Below are 16,110 nucleotides of genomic sequence, written 5' to 3' on the forward strand. Positions count from 1 at the left end.
GCCTCACTAGACCCCCACATCCACCAGGCCCCCCACCCTGCCCCTCCACTCCTTCAGCTCCAGCCAGACTAACCCCCTATTTGGGGTGGGGGGTGGTCTCCATCTGCAGGAAGCCGAGCCAGGGCCCCACTGCCTCTGAGCTGCTCCAGCGCTCCCAGCGTGAGAGTCCTCCCTCCCCAGTCTCCCTTCTCCTGGGGGCCCCCTGCCTTCCGTACCGACGCTTCTGTACCTACAGCCCTGTGTCGCCCTGGGCTGGTGGCTTGCCCTCTGTGCCTCTGGGAGGGTCACCCACCTCCCCCACCTGAGGACGGCCGGCACTGCGCCTGTCCTGAAGCTCCCCGTCCGGCTGTGTCTGGAGCCTCAGCCCCCTCACACGGGGAGGCGTCTCCTGGGGCCTGACACCCAGCGGAGCGGGCCGGAGCGTGCAGTGGGGGCGCGCGCAGCGGGGGGGCAGGCGGTGGCGGGTTCCCTCAGTGGGGCTGGGGTGGGCCTCCCAATGTGGGTGACGGGCTGGGAGAGGCGTCAGCCAGGCCTTTGGAGACCCGGGGCACCTGCCCCCACTGTCTTATTTCTGTTCTCGCGGTACGCTCCTGTCCCCCAACCCCAGCTTCCCACCATCCCCCTGGCCACCCAGGGCCGTCCTCGTCATCCTTTGCCCTCCACTGGCCTGGGTCAAGGCCTGGCCGAGGCCCAGGACCCCGAGGGGCCTCTGGGGAATCTCCCTTCTGCCTGGCAGCCCCCGGGGCCTCCCTGAAGTGGCTCTGGCCCCAGAGAGAGACGAAGCGGGAGCAGCAGGCCCTGCTGACATGTGGCGGGGTTGCCATGGCAACCGTGCAGGGCGGGCCAGCTGGCAGGAATGGAGTCTGGCAGAGCAGCGGGCCTGGCCTCCCACCAGGGCGAGGTCGGGCTGGGGCGCGAGGGACCAACATGACAAGGCCGTGGCCTCTCTGAGGAGGGTGTGGGGACCCCCACCCCGGGCTGTCACAGGCCAGGACTGATGTTGAGGGAAGCCCACTTCCTCTCTGGTCACACACGGGGTGGGGGCTCTTGCTGGAATTCTCTGATGCCTTCTGAGGCAATGGACACCCCCGCCCTCCCCATCCCTCCAACTGAGCAGGGAACAGCTGCGAGGGTATGCGGTCCAGGAGGTGGCGCTCCACTGGCTGTGGTCCTCATCCCTACAGCCTTGTAGCAGGGACCCAGTGCAATGGGCTGAACGGAAGGATGAAGAGGCAGGCATGTTCACAACCGCCTGGGCTGAGGGGCGGAGGGGAGGCTGCTGAGGGTGGGGAGGGACAAAAGACTCACCGAGATCAACCCCGCCCGTCGGGCCCCTCCGTCCCCTGCCCTGCGGACAAGGGCAGCGGCACTCACCCCTGCTGGACCTTTCCTGCTCTCACCTGCACCCTGGAAGAACTCAGAGCACTGCTCCCGGGACAGGAGGCCAGGAAGATGCCCGTTCCCAGGGAGCTCCAGGCCCTTTTCCCTCCCTCCATCACAGGACAGGGAAGCCAGGCTCTTCCCGGCTGTGTGATGGGCCTGCAGGAAAACAGCCTCACTCGGACCAGATCTGGGTGGCACTGGGTGCCAAGGGAGGGGCCTCTGGGCCCAGCTCTGACTCTTCTTCCCCTTCCCCTGCTCCTGCCAGGCCTCCCTCAGGTGCTGAACATGCATCCCCAACCCCCGTCGAGATCCCCACTTCAGCCAGGGCTCTTCTGCCCATTCTAGGGGTGAAGGAACCCAGGACCCCAAAAGAGGCCAAGCTCGCTGGGCAAAGTGGGGCTCTGAGTCCAGGCCCTGTGCACCCCACCATTCCCCACCCCAGCCTCCCAGGACCTCCTAGCCAGTGCCCGGGAGATCACCCCTCATGCAGATGTGTAAACTGAGGCCTGGAGGAAGGATGATCAACATCCCTGATGTTCAGAGACTCGACGTTAGTTTCTTCTTTTTAGCAAAGGCAATCTGTAAAACGTTTATTTAGACATGGTCCTATTTTCCATGTCTTTTAAGACTTCTACAAATCAATTTACAAATATATATAAGAACGATCCCTGCCTGGCCCATGTGCTCGAGGTTTGGTGAAACAGAACAGACTGAGTTCCTGGGGAAACATGGCATAAGATGCAGAGAGCAGTTCCAATATGTCCCGCCTGCCTCTCAGACGAGGACCGCCAATGCAGCCTGCACTGCGTCTCTCCCGCCTCCCCAAGCCTCCCTAGGAGGCATCAGTGGAATGTTCTAGATCTGTGCTGCCCAAGGCGGTAGCCGCCAGGCAGCCATGTACGTTTTTTGAGCACTTGGAAGTCAGTTAGTGAGACTAGGATTGGGATTTCCAACTGTGTGTCACTGAGTGGCCGGCCGGCCCATGCAGAGCACGCCCCTCTCTGGAGTAAACGTCTGTTTAGGGCTAGTGCAGTCAGGGTGTAGGCAGGAGGGGACAGATCCCGAGGCTGACGGCGTGGCAGAGCCAGAGCCACCCGGGGACTGCAACAGACTGCGGATGGCTGGCGGAGTTGGTCAGGTGGCGGGCCAGAGTGGGGAGAAGTGACAGGACCTGGGACCCGGGCCGCAAGTGCGGCATCTGCAGGTGCTGAGGCGGGGCGGGGTGGTGGAGGTGGGCGGGAGCAGAGGAGGGCTTTGCAAAGGGAAACAGGGCAGTGACTCTAAGCCAGCGCTTCCGCGGCTCAGGGCCTTGGTCTATCTGTAATGGTGCCAAACCCAAGGATGCTGTAAGGCTAAGTGAGCCCCGTATGGGAGGCACTCGGAGCGCACCATGAGTGCAGGCGGTGGCCACTCTTCCGTGTTTGACTGTGGTTCTCCTCTCAACCTAAGGCTTCTGCTCAGTGACACCTGAATCTCCCTGCTGAGGGCAGAGCCCATGGCTCCTGGCATCCCTTGGCCCCTTCATGCTTTTCCCAGAGTGAACCCCTTTCAGTCCACAACACTACAAGTCAGGTATTATAGCTTTCTCCACTTTACAGATGGGGAAGCCAAGGCACCGAGAGGCAAGGGAGCCTTCCCAAGGTCACACAGCTCCATGCAGGAGAGTCAGGATTCAAGAGTAGAAAGTGACATCACCCCATTGTACAGATGGTGAAACTGAGGCTGGGTCACAGAGCCAGGACGAGACTGGGCTGGGCTGGCTGGAGGCTGGGGCTTCCACCTCTTCAGACCAGGCTCTGACACCTGGGCTCTCAGGCCTCCCAGGCAGGCTCCAGGCAGGGTATTTGGGGAGAAGCCTCTTGAAGGGCTAAGGAGGAAGGCTGGGGGGCGGGGGGAGGTGGCGACAGCAGGCTGGGCTTCTGCCACTCGCTCCCATCGCCGCCTCTCACACCCGCCGCCGCGGGGGAGCCGGAAGCTGGCGGCACCAACTGTTGCCGCCTCCGCCCCTCTCCCTGGCCATCTGCTCCCGCAGGATCGCGGTGGGCGTCAGGTCCTCGCCGAGACCATCCTCCGCTGTCTCTGGGGAGCTGTGCCCCAGCCTCCCCTACTCCAGGGGGGGCTGTGAGGGGCACAGTGGGCCAGGGGCCCCCTCACCTCCCTGCACCCCACTGTCACGGGCACAGCACACACCATCATGTGGCTGGGAGCTCTGAACCCACCCTCACCCGAAAGCGGGACCCCTTCCTGCGTCCCTCCCGCTGGGTGTTTTCTGACCACAGGATCCCTCCCCTGCAAAGGTTTGCTGCTGCCCCAGAAACACCATCATCCACATCCCCTGGTGTGTGACCTGGCTCAGAGCAAGCGAGGTGAGGAGCCCCTGTGGGTGGGGACCGAGACAGCCTCCCAGCTGGTGGCAGAGGCTCCTAGAAGCTGAGAGCTCAGAGCCATCTGTCTCAAGCTGTGACCCCTTTGCCAGGGCTCCTGGGGGCTCAGCGGACACCGCCCCGTCAGTACAGCCACACCGAAGGGCCACTGAACAAGGGCAGAGCATGTACTGGATGCCTGCTGTGTCAGGGAGAGGTCAAAGGGTAACCTGGAAGGTTCACCAGTGTCCCGGCCTAGGCAGCCCAGAGGACAAGGCCTGCAGGGCACATGGGCCAAAGGGGACACATGAGGAACCCAGGGAAGCCTCCACAGGCAGGAAAGTTGGACCCTGCCAGCCAGGGAGGGCTTAGTGGGCACCCACGACCTTCCCCTTTGCTCTCCTCACCTCTGACACCACCCCGTGAAAGGACTCCATGCTGGTTCTTCCACTTTCTGGCTGTGTGACAGCAAGCCAGTGACTTGGCCTCTCTGAGTGCCAAGGGGAAGTTGCAAGGGCCGTCTCCCTGAGAGGGACCCCACCCATTTCCAGGTCCGGTTAGGCTGTGGGTCCACTGGATCTTGCAGAGGACAGCGACATCTAGTGGACTGAAGGCACATTGCCCATTGCCCCAGGAGGTCCCCCATGGTACCCCAAGTTTCCAGGGCACGGAGGCTCACCCTCCAGGGAGGACCAGGGCGCGAGCAGGTGCTACGAAGAGCTGGCACCAGTGCCTGCTCAGCTCTGTCTCCCCAGAACTCCCGTGCCTCCTCCCGTGGGCAGCCGTGTTCCCACGTGGCATATGCCCGCCATATGCTCTCCCTGTCACAGCATCCTCACGGGCCTGCAAGCAGCCTGCTGGCGGGGGCGGGGTGCCTCCGAGCTGGAGCTGGCCCCAACTGCTACATGGAGCAAGCTGCAGAGGGAGCCGCTCGGAGGAGGGCCAGCCCCGCTGTGAGCGAGGCGGGCCTGTGATCCCATATCACAGGCCACTCAACTGAGGCTCAGAGAGGCTGAGTGCCTTGCTCAAGGCCACCCCGCTTGCAAGGGCAGACCTGTCCTAGGCCCCAGAGCCTCTGGCTGTGCATCTGCAACTTGAGGGGCGGCTGGGCCAGACACAGCCCCGTGGAATTCTCTGGTTGCCAGAGGCTTAGCTTGCTCAAGCTCTGCTCCTGCGAGTCCCCCACGTCCTCCTCCCCATGGTGGCATCAGGGTCCTCTCGGAGACTTTGACCTCACTGATCTTCTGTTCTGACAACCCCAGAAGCAGAGTCTCCAAGGCACTCTGCACTAGAAGCCTGAAACTGACCAGTGCTTCTCACACTGGGTTCCCAGAGTTCTGCTGTCCTGCAGGTGGGCTTGGGGTCTGCTTGAGGAGCTGGGGGAAATCAAGAGGTTGGGGAGTGGTCTCCTTAAACCACAGTGTCAAGAGGTGATTTCCATAGCAAGCACAGGGGAGCAGTCTGAAGTGAGGGGCAGAAAGTTCCAGAACCCGGCACAGTTCAGGAGGCGTTGCTGGGCTTGTGAGAACAGGCCCAGCGTCCTCAGGCACCAAGCCCCCTGCGGGGGCCCGGCCAAGGCAGCTCCACAGGGCAGCATCAGCAGCACTCAGAGCGTCTCCCAAGGGTCAAGCAGGGTCACTGAGACCCACATACAGGGGTGGCCTTGGGGGGCTCAGGAATCAGAATCCCAGGGCTCAGGTCCAGCCTCTGGTCATCTGTCAGCTTGTGCAGCTCAGGTGAGGGGCCCCATCTGGGTGCCTCAGTCTCATCTCTGAGATGGAGCCAGGAACAGTTCCTGCCTGTGACGATGGATTAGACAAGTCTGTGGACTGAACAGCACAGAGATGTGTCCTCCCAGAGCTCTAGAGGTCAGCAGTCCGGGGTCAAGGGGTGGGGCCCCGCTGCCTCCTGCTTCTGGGATGGCCAGCGATCCTCCATCTTGGCCCCTCATGTGGCCGTCCCACGTGTCTCTGTCCCCAGAAGCCACTGTGTCCAGACTCCCCTCTTCTCATAAGGACACCAGTCATTGGACTTAGGGCCCTAATCTAGTGTGACACCACTTTAACAAACTCCACCTGCGAGGACCCTCCTTCCTAACAAGGTCACATTCTGAGGCTCTGGGTGGACAAGCATCTAGGGGGATACTATTCCATCAACGCCTCTGCCTCCCAGTTAAGAAAAATGACTGGCACATACATGGGTTTACTGATCCTCACTGAACACCCAGAGGGTGACTCAGGCCGACCTTAGGCACCAGGAAACCAAGGTTGAGAATGGTGAACTGTCTGCCTGGACTCAGCCCCATAGTGTGGGGCTCGGACCTGACCCGTCTTTGTGCCTCCACCGCCTGGGCACTTCCTGGCCCGATGCCCCCCAGCCACCTGTCTGGCAGCACAGGTATCACCCCCATGGGCACTGCTGTCCTAGAGGGGGGCCCATCTGTGTAGGCTTGCTGCTCACCCGGCTACCACACCAGCTTCTCTGATCTTCTGGGTCCCTGCTGTAAATGGGGAGATGACCCCAACCTCAGAGGGGGAGGCCGGGGCCCCATGGGGTGGAGGGGGGAGGTATGTGAGTGACTGGGAGGGCGTGGCCTCGCAGGAGGGCGCAGTTCACTGGAGTCAGCATCACTGTTTTTTCCATTCACTTTGATGCGCACAGTAGCCTCATCTTGGTACAGAACAAACGCTGGATAGATGCTGGCTCTGATGGATGAAGGAAAGGGCAGGAAGCTCAACCTGACTGCTAGGTTCCCATCTGGCAAATCACCATGGAGCCCTCTCTGCGCCAGGCAGGTGACTGCCAATCATAGACCAGGCGGTACCCCTGCCAGGGAGATGCAAATGGGGAGCCCTGAGCATCTCGGAGTCTGAGTACATGGTGGGGCCTGGTCACCTAGAGGACCAGTGGGATGAGAGGAAGCCCCTAATGTAGACATGCAGCCGTGAATGAGCTGCCTCTGACGGGGAGGCGGGCAGGGCTGAGGAGAGAGCCGGGTGCCAGGCCACTGGGCAGTGGCTGAATTACGGGGGCCTCTGCACACAGAATTACTGAAGAAAGAAGAAAAGCCTTCTGGGTTTAGAAAGAGCCTTGTCTGCAACCTGCGAAGCTGGGGGTCTGGCCACAGTAGGCAAGGTCAGATGGCCCAGAAATGCCCAGCAGGCATCTCATGGGCAGGCAGGCAAGCTGCAGGCCTCCTCCAGGGCTACCCTTGACTCTGGCCTTGTCTGGCTTCCAAGTGAGGCTGAGCAGGGCTCAATGACCTTGGGCCCTGTCACCTCTGCCGAGCACAGTGAAAAGGGAGTTCAGAAGTGTCTGCTCCACTGACCGCTAACACATCCTGAGCAAGGCACCGAAGGGAAGTTGCTGCCCCCCTGGGCAGAAGCGTGACCAGGCTGGCAGAAGCTCCAGGTCTCATGGTTCAGTCTCCCGTCCTGAGTTAGCTGAACACCTACCTACCCTGTGCCTGCTGGGCTCAGGGCTAGCACACAGTGGCAGAGAAGACCCAAGTCCTTCCTGGGAGGAACAGGTGATGCTACCCTCAGGATGTCTGTGAGAGGACCAGACCGAGTAACACAGGGGTAGGACCCTGAAGAGCTGGGGGAGGTGGTACTGTGCAAGGGGGCCTGCGCCTGGAGTCACCCAGCAACTCCACTCCCGGGAGCGTGAACCCAAGACAGGTCCATGCACAGCTTGTCCACAGGCATTCACAGCAGCACCACTCACAGCCGCCCAGACACCTGTTAGTGGTGAAAGGATGGACCAAATGTGGCATGTCCGTCCCGTGGAATATTACTCAGCCACACAAAGGAGTGATGCGCTGACACGCTACCACATGGGCGAACCCTGGGGACAGTCATCCTAGTGAAAGAGGTGAGACTCACCAGGACACCTACCGTATGATTCCATTTACATGAAATCTCCAGCAGAGGTAAATCCACAGAGACGGAAAGTAACACAGATCTGTGGTTGCCAAGGCAGGGGCAGGGAAGAACGGACAGTGACTGCTAAGCGTAAGGGACTTTTTTGAGGCGTGATACGATAGTCCAGAATTCGATACTGGAGGTGGCTGCACACATCTGCCAGTACTCTAAAATTCATTAAACTCTACACTTAAATGGGTGAACCATTACAAAACTCTTAAAGACCAGTGTTAACACTTATCAAATGCCATTTTTCATAAGGTAGGGTGTTCTCAAAATTATAAAAATTAAAAGGAATGAGCCCCATATTATTCTGTTGTCAGAGATATAACAGGCGCCTGCAAGCGCTTCTGTGACAAAGGGTTTTTCGAGCAGGGCCGCAGTGGTTCAGGGAGGGGAGGCTGCGTCGGGGCTCCCGGAGGCGGCTGCCCTGTCTCTGCAGGCCCAGCTCGCCCTGGAGGGGGCTCAGTTTGTAAACTGTCAGTGGGTCCTCAAGGGCCTAGCCTCGGGGGCACACGCCTGGAGCTGGCGGGGGTTTCTGCCAGCGACCAAGTGGTGTATGTGTGACCACCAGCCACCCTGAACTGGGACCTGTGGCAAGGGATCCAAGTACCTTCAGAAAGAAAGGCCACCGTCTTCTCTCCGCCATGGGGAGGGAGAGAGGATCTCTCTAGGGACAGCCAAGGGCTCGGCCTGGCGCAGGGTAGTGGACGGAACTAGAGCGGATTGGCAAGGAGCTGCCCAAGGTCATGGCCAACACGATAAACACAGAGCACAGAGCGTGGGGCTCATGGGGCCGTTCAGGCCACCCGCGGTAGCCAGGGAAGAAGATCCAGCATCCCGCCTGCTGCGAAGACACGGGAACGAGGCACCCAGCGGCCCTGTCGCACCATTCTTGGCCCCAGGACACCGCGGCTGCTGCGATGACAGCGGGGACACTGGCTGTCCTCTGGGGGGGCGTCTGGGCACTGGGTCACAGGGGCCCTGCCTCCCGCCTCGTTGCAGCGCGAGCCTGGCACTCACTTCTTGAGCTCCACTCAGAGCCAGGCCCTCAGGCTCCCAGAAGAACATGCCTCCCCACGACGAGCATCCATGTCTACCCACAGAACTGGGGTCATACAATTTAACTCAAGTCCTGACGCTGACCAGCAGAGTTGAGCAGGATGCGCCGCTGAGCCACAGCAGAGGCCGTGCAGCCCATCCCGTCACCTGCGTCCATGCCCACTGCCAGCCCGGGGCACCTTCGCCTTCAGCTAGAGCTCTAAACTGGGAGAACTTCCACAACCCCCTCCTCGGGTTTGATGATTTGCTGGAAAGGCTCAAACAACTCAGGGAAACACGACTTACAAGAAGGGGTTTACTATAGAGGCCACAGCCCCAGAACAGCCCCGTGGAAGGCCTGCAGCATCCTGCTGGGCAGACAGCTGGGGAGCGGGAGCCCCGGCCAGCCCCCTGGCCCCGAGGCCTGGCCTGGATGCCCGCCTGTCCCGCGTGGTGGCACAGAGCCCAGAGCTCGTTTCCGCTGAGTAACTTCCAATGTGTGAGGCCCCTGTGCCCCAGGCCAGCAGCGACCTCAGCCAGAGACGCTCCCCTGGCTCCAGAGCTGGGGGTCCTGGTTCACCTCCCAGCTGTGCCATGAGCTTTGCTGGGCTGACATAGTCCTCCCAGGGGTTGCGATCTCCATGAGACACTCCTCGGAAATGCCCCTTCCTGGGCCCCACTCCTCCTGCTGGGAGGCCAAGGGAGGGATCTGCCACCAGCGTCCCCCACTGTGCCCTGGGACCGACAGAAAGAGTCGGGCAGGGGGTGGGCTCTGGCTCAGCTTTGTTCCTCCTAACTGGGTATATTGGGCTACTGGGTACAATAAAATCTGAACAAACACCACTGCTGCTTAAAAAACCTTTCATGCCTGGGTAAGGCAGGATTTCCCAGCTGTGCCTCAAAAGCAAATCGAGCAAAAGAGAGACTTGACTCGGTAAGGTGAGCAGTCCAGGGCAGAAGGATTTCAGGCACAGCTGGATCCAGAGTTTTGCATGCATCACCTGGAAGCTGCCACCTGTCTGTCCCCACCCCTCCACCTCCCCGCTCCCAGCCCTAAGCTCTCCCACCTTGGCCTCACTTTTAGGGGCCTCTTGCCTTTGTGATATCCCCTGGAGAACCAACAGGAGGGGGTGCTGAGTGCTCAGCACCCACCCATGCTGGGCCAATCGGACCATCACCCCCACTGAGCCCGCACGCCCCAGGCCCCTCAGCCCAGGCCCTGGCATCCCCACCCAAGGGGAGCAGGTCCCACCGACCAAAGACCTTCTGAGCAGGTACGAACGGGGGAGATGGTACCAGCCAGAACCGCCTCTCCCAGCTTGGCTCCAGCCAAGATAAGGCTCCCAAAGGACTAATGCTGGCGTGTAAATATTAGATACTTCTGTCTCCGTCGAGACCAATTACACAGATCATGGCGGCTCCCGCAGGACTCTGCCTTCCACTTACTGTATCATCATTAACAGCCTATTAGGTAACAGCTGCTCAGAGAGCACGCAGGCAGGAGGGGAGGGGGCCGCGGGGAAGAGGAGGGAGAGGAAGAGAGAGGTGAGGGAAAGGAGAGACGGAAAAGGGGGAAGAGACAAAAGGAGAGGAGACAAAGGTGGCGAGGATGGCAGAGACAGTCACAGAGGCAAGAAGCGGGGGGAGACAGAGTCCGGCACAAAGACACGCAGGAGAGAGCCAAGGGCGAAGGGGCGTGATGCTCCTGGGCCCCAGGCCCACCTGCCCATCAGGGTCCCCTGCAACCCCACCAGCCAGAGGCCTGCCTGTCCTCGGCCCCACAGGTAGCCGGGCAGGGCTGCAAGGCCCCAAGAAAGCTCTTCTAAGGCCAGGGCTGCCCGCAGCAGGCCCTAACCACACGCCACTGGCTGATTTATCCCCCAGGGATTCCTACAGCCAAAAGATGAGAGTCACCACCTTGGCACGGACCCCAGACCCTTCTACAGAAGGGCCCTTGAGTTTGAGTGTGTGTCCAGCCTGGCTGCACACCACACTATGGGTTTCTGACACTGTTCAGAAAAGAAAGGCAGGAATCAGCCATCTCCTGTAGCCATCACAGGCCCAGCCCCTCCCTGCCTCCCCTCTTCAGGTCCCCGGGACACGGACAGCCCATGTACCAACCTATGCAGAGGTGTGAAAGGACACACAGGGGCTGAGTGACCAGCCTGCTCAAGGCCACCAGGGAGCCCCTGGTGCTCAAGGCCAGGGACCCCAGGTCAGAGCTGAGCTCCTGAATCCTGCTGCACCTCCTCTGGGAGTGGCAAATTCTCTGCTGGAGGCTGAGACAAAACACAGCCCCCTGGGGCCAAAGGCTTGAGCCAGGCTCCCAGAGGAGGGACAGAGGACCCGTGTGTCCAGCTGAGACCAGCACCCCTCCAAGAATGAGGCCTCTCCAGACCCTGAGCAGTCTCCAAGCCTGCTCCTCCCCCCCAGCCCACGGGGCCCCATTGCTTCTAAGCCCTGAGATCCTCTGCCCTGAGCCTGGGCCTCTCAGCAAAGCTGCAGGCTTACCATCTGTCCTCCACCAAACCACAAATATTTACTGAACACTCCCCACCCACCAGCACGGGTCCAGGCACTGGGGACGGCGTGACAGGGTGATGTGGACCCTGCCCACATGATGCCAAGGGTAACTGTGCTCAGAGACAAATGCCAAAGGACAGTAACCAAGGAAGGCTGTGGTGACAGCGTGAAGGGGTACCAGCCCTGAGAGGACACGAAAGCCGCAGGAGAATGAAATTACACATCTGAGAAGTGGGAGGAGGCCGCGGTGCAGGGGATGTAGGGGTGGCTACAAGATGAAGTCAGACAGGAAGCGGGGCTCAGATCTGGAGGCACCTCTCGGGCCCTAAGGCAAGGGCTGGAACCTCCTTCTAAGAGCACTGGGATGCTGCCTCAGGGCATGCAGTCGGCAGGGGATGCACCACTGTGGGCCCGCATCCTCCTTCAGCACTGAGAAGAGATGACAGACATCCCCCACCCAGGTCTGCTCTCTCGAGAGCCCCCCTTTCATCACTTCCAGGCACAGTACCCTTGGCTGCCCCCCCCACCCCCTCTCCAGGCTGCGGGAGGTCTGGGGCCTTTAGGGGTGGGGGTGGGGTGGGCCTGGCATCCCGGAGCCCCCACTGGGATTTCGGGTTCCCAGCCCTGCAAAGCATTTTATTTCTCCTCCTTCAGGGCTGGGAATAATTAGGCGACCGGGAACATAAATCATGGCCTGGCCCTGTGCATCTGCTAATCACATCTCCTGAGGACGGGCCAGGCCGGGGCGGGCAGGGGCCCCGCAGCTGGGGCCTTGGGCGGGGTCCATGCAACCCACATCCACCATGCTCTCAGCACGGGTGTGGAGCGCCGGTGGAGAGGGTGTTCCAGGTTCCCTCAAGCTCACAACCACACACAAATACACAGATACACAAAGGCACACATGGCCACATACACACACACATTGACCCACCACTGCCAGCACATCCAGAGACAAAACTCACACACACACACTCACATACACAGACGTGCCACCCCCACCCCACACGCACTCAGGATCCCTGGTGAGGAACTCCTGGAGCGGAGGGATATTGCACTTTGGGGTTCTGGCGCCACCTAGGGTCCATCAGTGGAACTGCCAGCCTGCACAAGGCTGACACCAAGGCAGAGGGCCCCAGTCCCACCTTCTCCCCCCAGCCAGAGGAGGGAACTTCTTTCTATTAAAGGCCCCTAATCTGTACCAGTTCTGGCATATATGCATATAAAAAGCTCCCAATTAACTGGCAATGGGAATGTTGGGTAAGGACTGTTTTAAGAATTAGATACATAACAAATTTAAGCTAACTTGCTTAAAACTCTAAGGAATATAACTTTATCTCAACAATCCAACCAAAAGGGGCCCAAAAGGAGTTTTTATCACAGTCAGCAAGCTCCTTCTCCAAAAACAACAATAACATTAGTATCCAGCCAGGGCCACAGCTGCCTACCACAGTTTTGATGAAAAGAGCCTGACGCTGGTAAACAAAGATTGAAGGCAGGAGAAGGGGATGACAGAGGGTGAGACGGTTGGATGGCATCACCAACTCGATGGACATGAGTTTGGGCAAACTCCAGGAGTTAGTGATGGACAGGGCAGCCCGGCGTGCTGCAGTCCATGGGGTCGCAAAGAGTCGGATACGAATGAGTGACTGAACTGGTTCTTTTAAAACAAATTTACTTAAGGACAAGGGGGTCTTATTTAAATAAGATAATGATACGAATACTGGTGTGTCATGTAAGGTGAATGTGTCCAGCTGGAGACTTCCTCACAAAGGGGCTACCTTTGGCATCCATCCTTCAGGAAGAAACAGCAGCCAGGGAAGGTTCATCGACCAACCAGGTCACTCAGCACTGCGGTGGAGCTGGCCATCTGGACCAGAGCGGTGTTCCGGACACAAAGTGGTCCCCTGGTCTTCACCTCATCCCCTCCTGCTTCCAGGCAGTGTGCTGGGGTCTGGGAGGGAGGTGCGCCCACCAGGTTGACCATCCCCAGGTGCGCATCTCAGGGTCAGCGGCCCACGGAGGGGGGCCCTCTCGAGTCAGTGTGCCTGCAATTCAGCTCCCCCTTGAATCCACACTTCAGCCTCGCACACACCTCCAGGTGTGCAGCCCTACTCCTAATAGCTAACACACAGAAACAACCCAAGTGTCCGTCAGCAGATGAGGGGACAAGGAACATGTGGCGTATACACACAGTGGACTATTACTTGGCCATGATAAAGGATGAGATCATGCAACTAGAGATGATCATCCTCAGCGCAGGAAGTCAGAAAAACAAACTCCACATGACAGACCTACGTGTGGAATCTAAAATACGACCCAAATGAACCCATCGATGAAACAGATTCACAGGCCGAGAGGGCAGGTTTGTGGTCGCCAAGGGGGAGCGACAGGAAAGGAGCTCGGGGTCAGCAGACACAAACCATCACACACAGAACGGAGCAACGACAAGGTCCTGCTGGGCAGCGCAGGGAACCACATTCAGCGTCCTGTGATGGGCCATCACGGAAAAGAACACAGATGCATAGCTGAGTCACTCTGCAGCACAGCAGAAAGTAACACAAGAATGTAAATCAACTATACTCAGTTAAGAAAAAAAAATTTTTTTAAGGCACCTAAACAACTTAAAAAAAAAAAAATCATAGACCCTGGGTGATGCCCCAACCATGTTCAGGGGAACGCAGTGACCCAGCAGGAGCCCTTCCAGCTACGCCCCTTCTCCCTCTCCCAGTCCCAGTTCCCTGGAGCTGCAGCCCGAGTTCAAGGGCAAGACTTCTGGCCCTGAAAGAGCCAGGAGCCAGTGAGAAGCTTCAGGAGAGGAGAGGCTCAGCAGGAATTCTCAGCTAGGGGTGGACCCATGTCCCTCCTCATGGCTCTCCCAGCACCTGCCTCTCCCCACCCCCTCCAAACCCCTGCCCAAATCCCCAGGGGAATGGCAGGGGGCACCGACGCCCACTCTGCTCACACCTGGTACCTCACTCAGTATTCATCTGTCCTCATGTAGGCAGATCAGACACCTCGCCCCCTTCTCCACGCGAGTAATGGTGGTCTGCCATGAGCCCATGAGCCCACTCTGGTCACAGCACCCTTCTACGGCCCTACTTCGGTAGGTCTTGCCAGCCAGCACACAGTAAGTCTTCATTAGGAGTCAGATGAACTGACTAAAAGAAAGTAAAAAATGGGAAGAAGGGGTGGAGCCAGCATGGCGGAGAGCAGCAGGCGCCAGCAGGCTGCAGTGATTCTGCTCCAAACAGGCCCAGGTCGGGGGCCACCTGGAGAGCCCGGCAGAGCCCTCCCCCAACCCCCCCAACCGCCCCCACCGAGCCCTCCCCCAACCGGGTCTCCGCCCAAACCCTGCCAGGGGAGGTGGGGGGGGGGAAGGGGCGAAGGGGAGCAGGCAGAGGGGCCAAGACAAGCAGAGGGCCTTCCAGAGCCCCCTTCCAGGACGTGCGCCCGGGATTCCACCGACAGAACGGGGAGCCAAGGCTGACGAAATCCCAGCATCTGAGGATGCCGCCTGCCCGCCCGGGGTCCAGCTTCCCACAGCATCCCCTCCAGGGCTGCGAGGCACGGCTGTGCAGGGCAGAGGACAGAACAGCACCTCCCTTGGATGACTGCCTCTGTGGGAGGCGATAGTTCTGGAAGAAAAACAAACAGGCTCTGGGGGAGGGAGGAAGCAGGCAGCAGATGCTGGCGGGAGAGACGCGGTGTCTGGGGGAGGTCAGGGCAGGCTGGCGGGTGACTGGGCTGGGGGTGGCCCCCCAGGTGCCCTATGGCGCCAGGCCAGGGTCGGGCCTCTAGGCTCTTCCGGCTGGGCCTCGCAGGGAACTCGGGCAGAGAAAGTGTCCCTGGCAGGATGCCACCCCCGGGGGTCCCTGCATGCATGGCCAACGCTCCCCCATCGTGGGTCTGACAGCACAGCTGGCTGGGTGGCCCAGCCAGGAGCCCAGGCCCGAGTGCTCCACCGTCCACTCCTACCCACCACCCTGTCTGCAGCCAAGCCCCTGGCTTTGTTCCCCAAGTACCCCTTCCTCATTCACTCGAGCAGTAACGAGGGGGTCCTAGGATGTATCTTGCCCACTCAAGACGCCGGGGGTCAGCGCAACAGACAAGCTCATCCTACCTGAAGGAGCTTCACTCACCCACCTTCAATGGCTCCCCATGACTTTCAGGATAAGGCAAACCCTGAAGGGTGGAGCCCGTTGTCAACTTCAAACCTGAACTCCCCTTTCAGGATTCCAATCACTGGGACAGGCCCCCGGAGTATGCAGCCACTCAAGCTCACCGCTTCTCCAAGCCTCTGTCCACGCTAGGCCCTCGGCCTGTGGCCCCTGTCCAGCAGTCTGTCCAGAAGTCCCCCTCAGCCCATCTACGAGCATCTGGTTTCACACTGGAGACCCCTGGTGCGAGGGTGAGGTGACAAGACACACTCAGGGTACACGTGACGCAGGAGACCTTGCAGGAGGAGGAGGGTGTGGGGCCTGGGGAAGCGTTGGCAGGGGCAGCTGGGCAGAGGTCCCGGGGTACCTGGTGGGTGCCAGAAAGTCAGTGTGAAGCAGAGGGTGCCCCTAGTTTCCAGGACGCTCCTCCCAAAGTGGAGAGGGGACTGCTGCTGTGAGGTCCAGGTCACTCTCCTGCTCATGAACCTTCAAGGGCTCCCACTGCCTGGCCACAGAGTTCAAGAGATGCACCCGAGTGGACATTCCCAGCCTCCACACTGGCTACAAGCTGCCCACCCACCTTCGCTCTGGATTCAGACACACGTAGCTGCTGATCTCTTTCGTGCATCTGACTGTGTGTGTGTCACAGCATCTTCCCCCGCCCCGCCCATGGACGCCCTCAGCTCCACCCTGCCCCCCACTGTTCTCAGACTGTCACCC

The 16,110-nt window shown here is 59.8% G+C and overlaps 1 protein-coding gene and 1 long non-coding RNA gene across 6 annotated transcripts in view; both read right to left on the reverse strand.

Annotated features, from left to right (window-relative positions):
* The window catches only part of GSE1 (Gse1 coiled-coil protein), a 390,922-nt gene that overhangs the window by 322,010 nt on the left and 52,802 nt on the right, over window positions 1-16,110 (reverse strand). The window lies entirely within an intron of this gene.
* On the reverse strand, window positions 12,889-16,099 carry LOC139029942 (uncharacterized). Its single transcript, XR_011482274.1, has 3 exons — window positions 15,758-16,099; window positions 15,516-15,630; window positions 12,889-14,868 (listed from the first exon to the last, which is right to left on the reverse strand). It is a non-coding gene; the product is annotated as an uncharacterized lncRNA (long non-coding RNA).

The sequence above is a fragment of the Odocoileus virginianus genome, chromosome 20, assembly GCF_023699985.2.
Source record: "Odocoileus virginianus isolate 20LAN1187 ecotype Illinois chromosome 20, Ovbor_1.2, whole genome shotgun sequence".
Classification (NCBI taxonomy): Eukaryota; Metazoa; Chordata; class Mammalia; order Artiodactyla; family Cervidae; genus Odocoileus; species Odocoileus virginianus.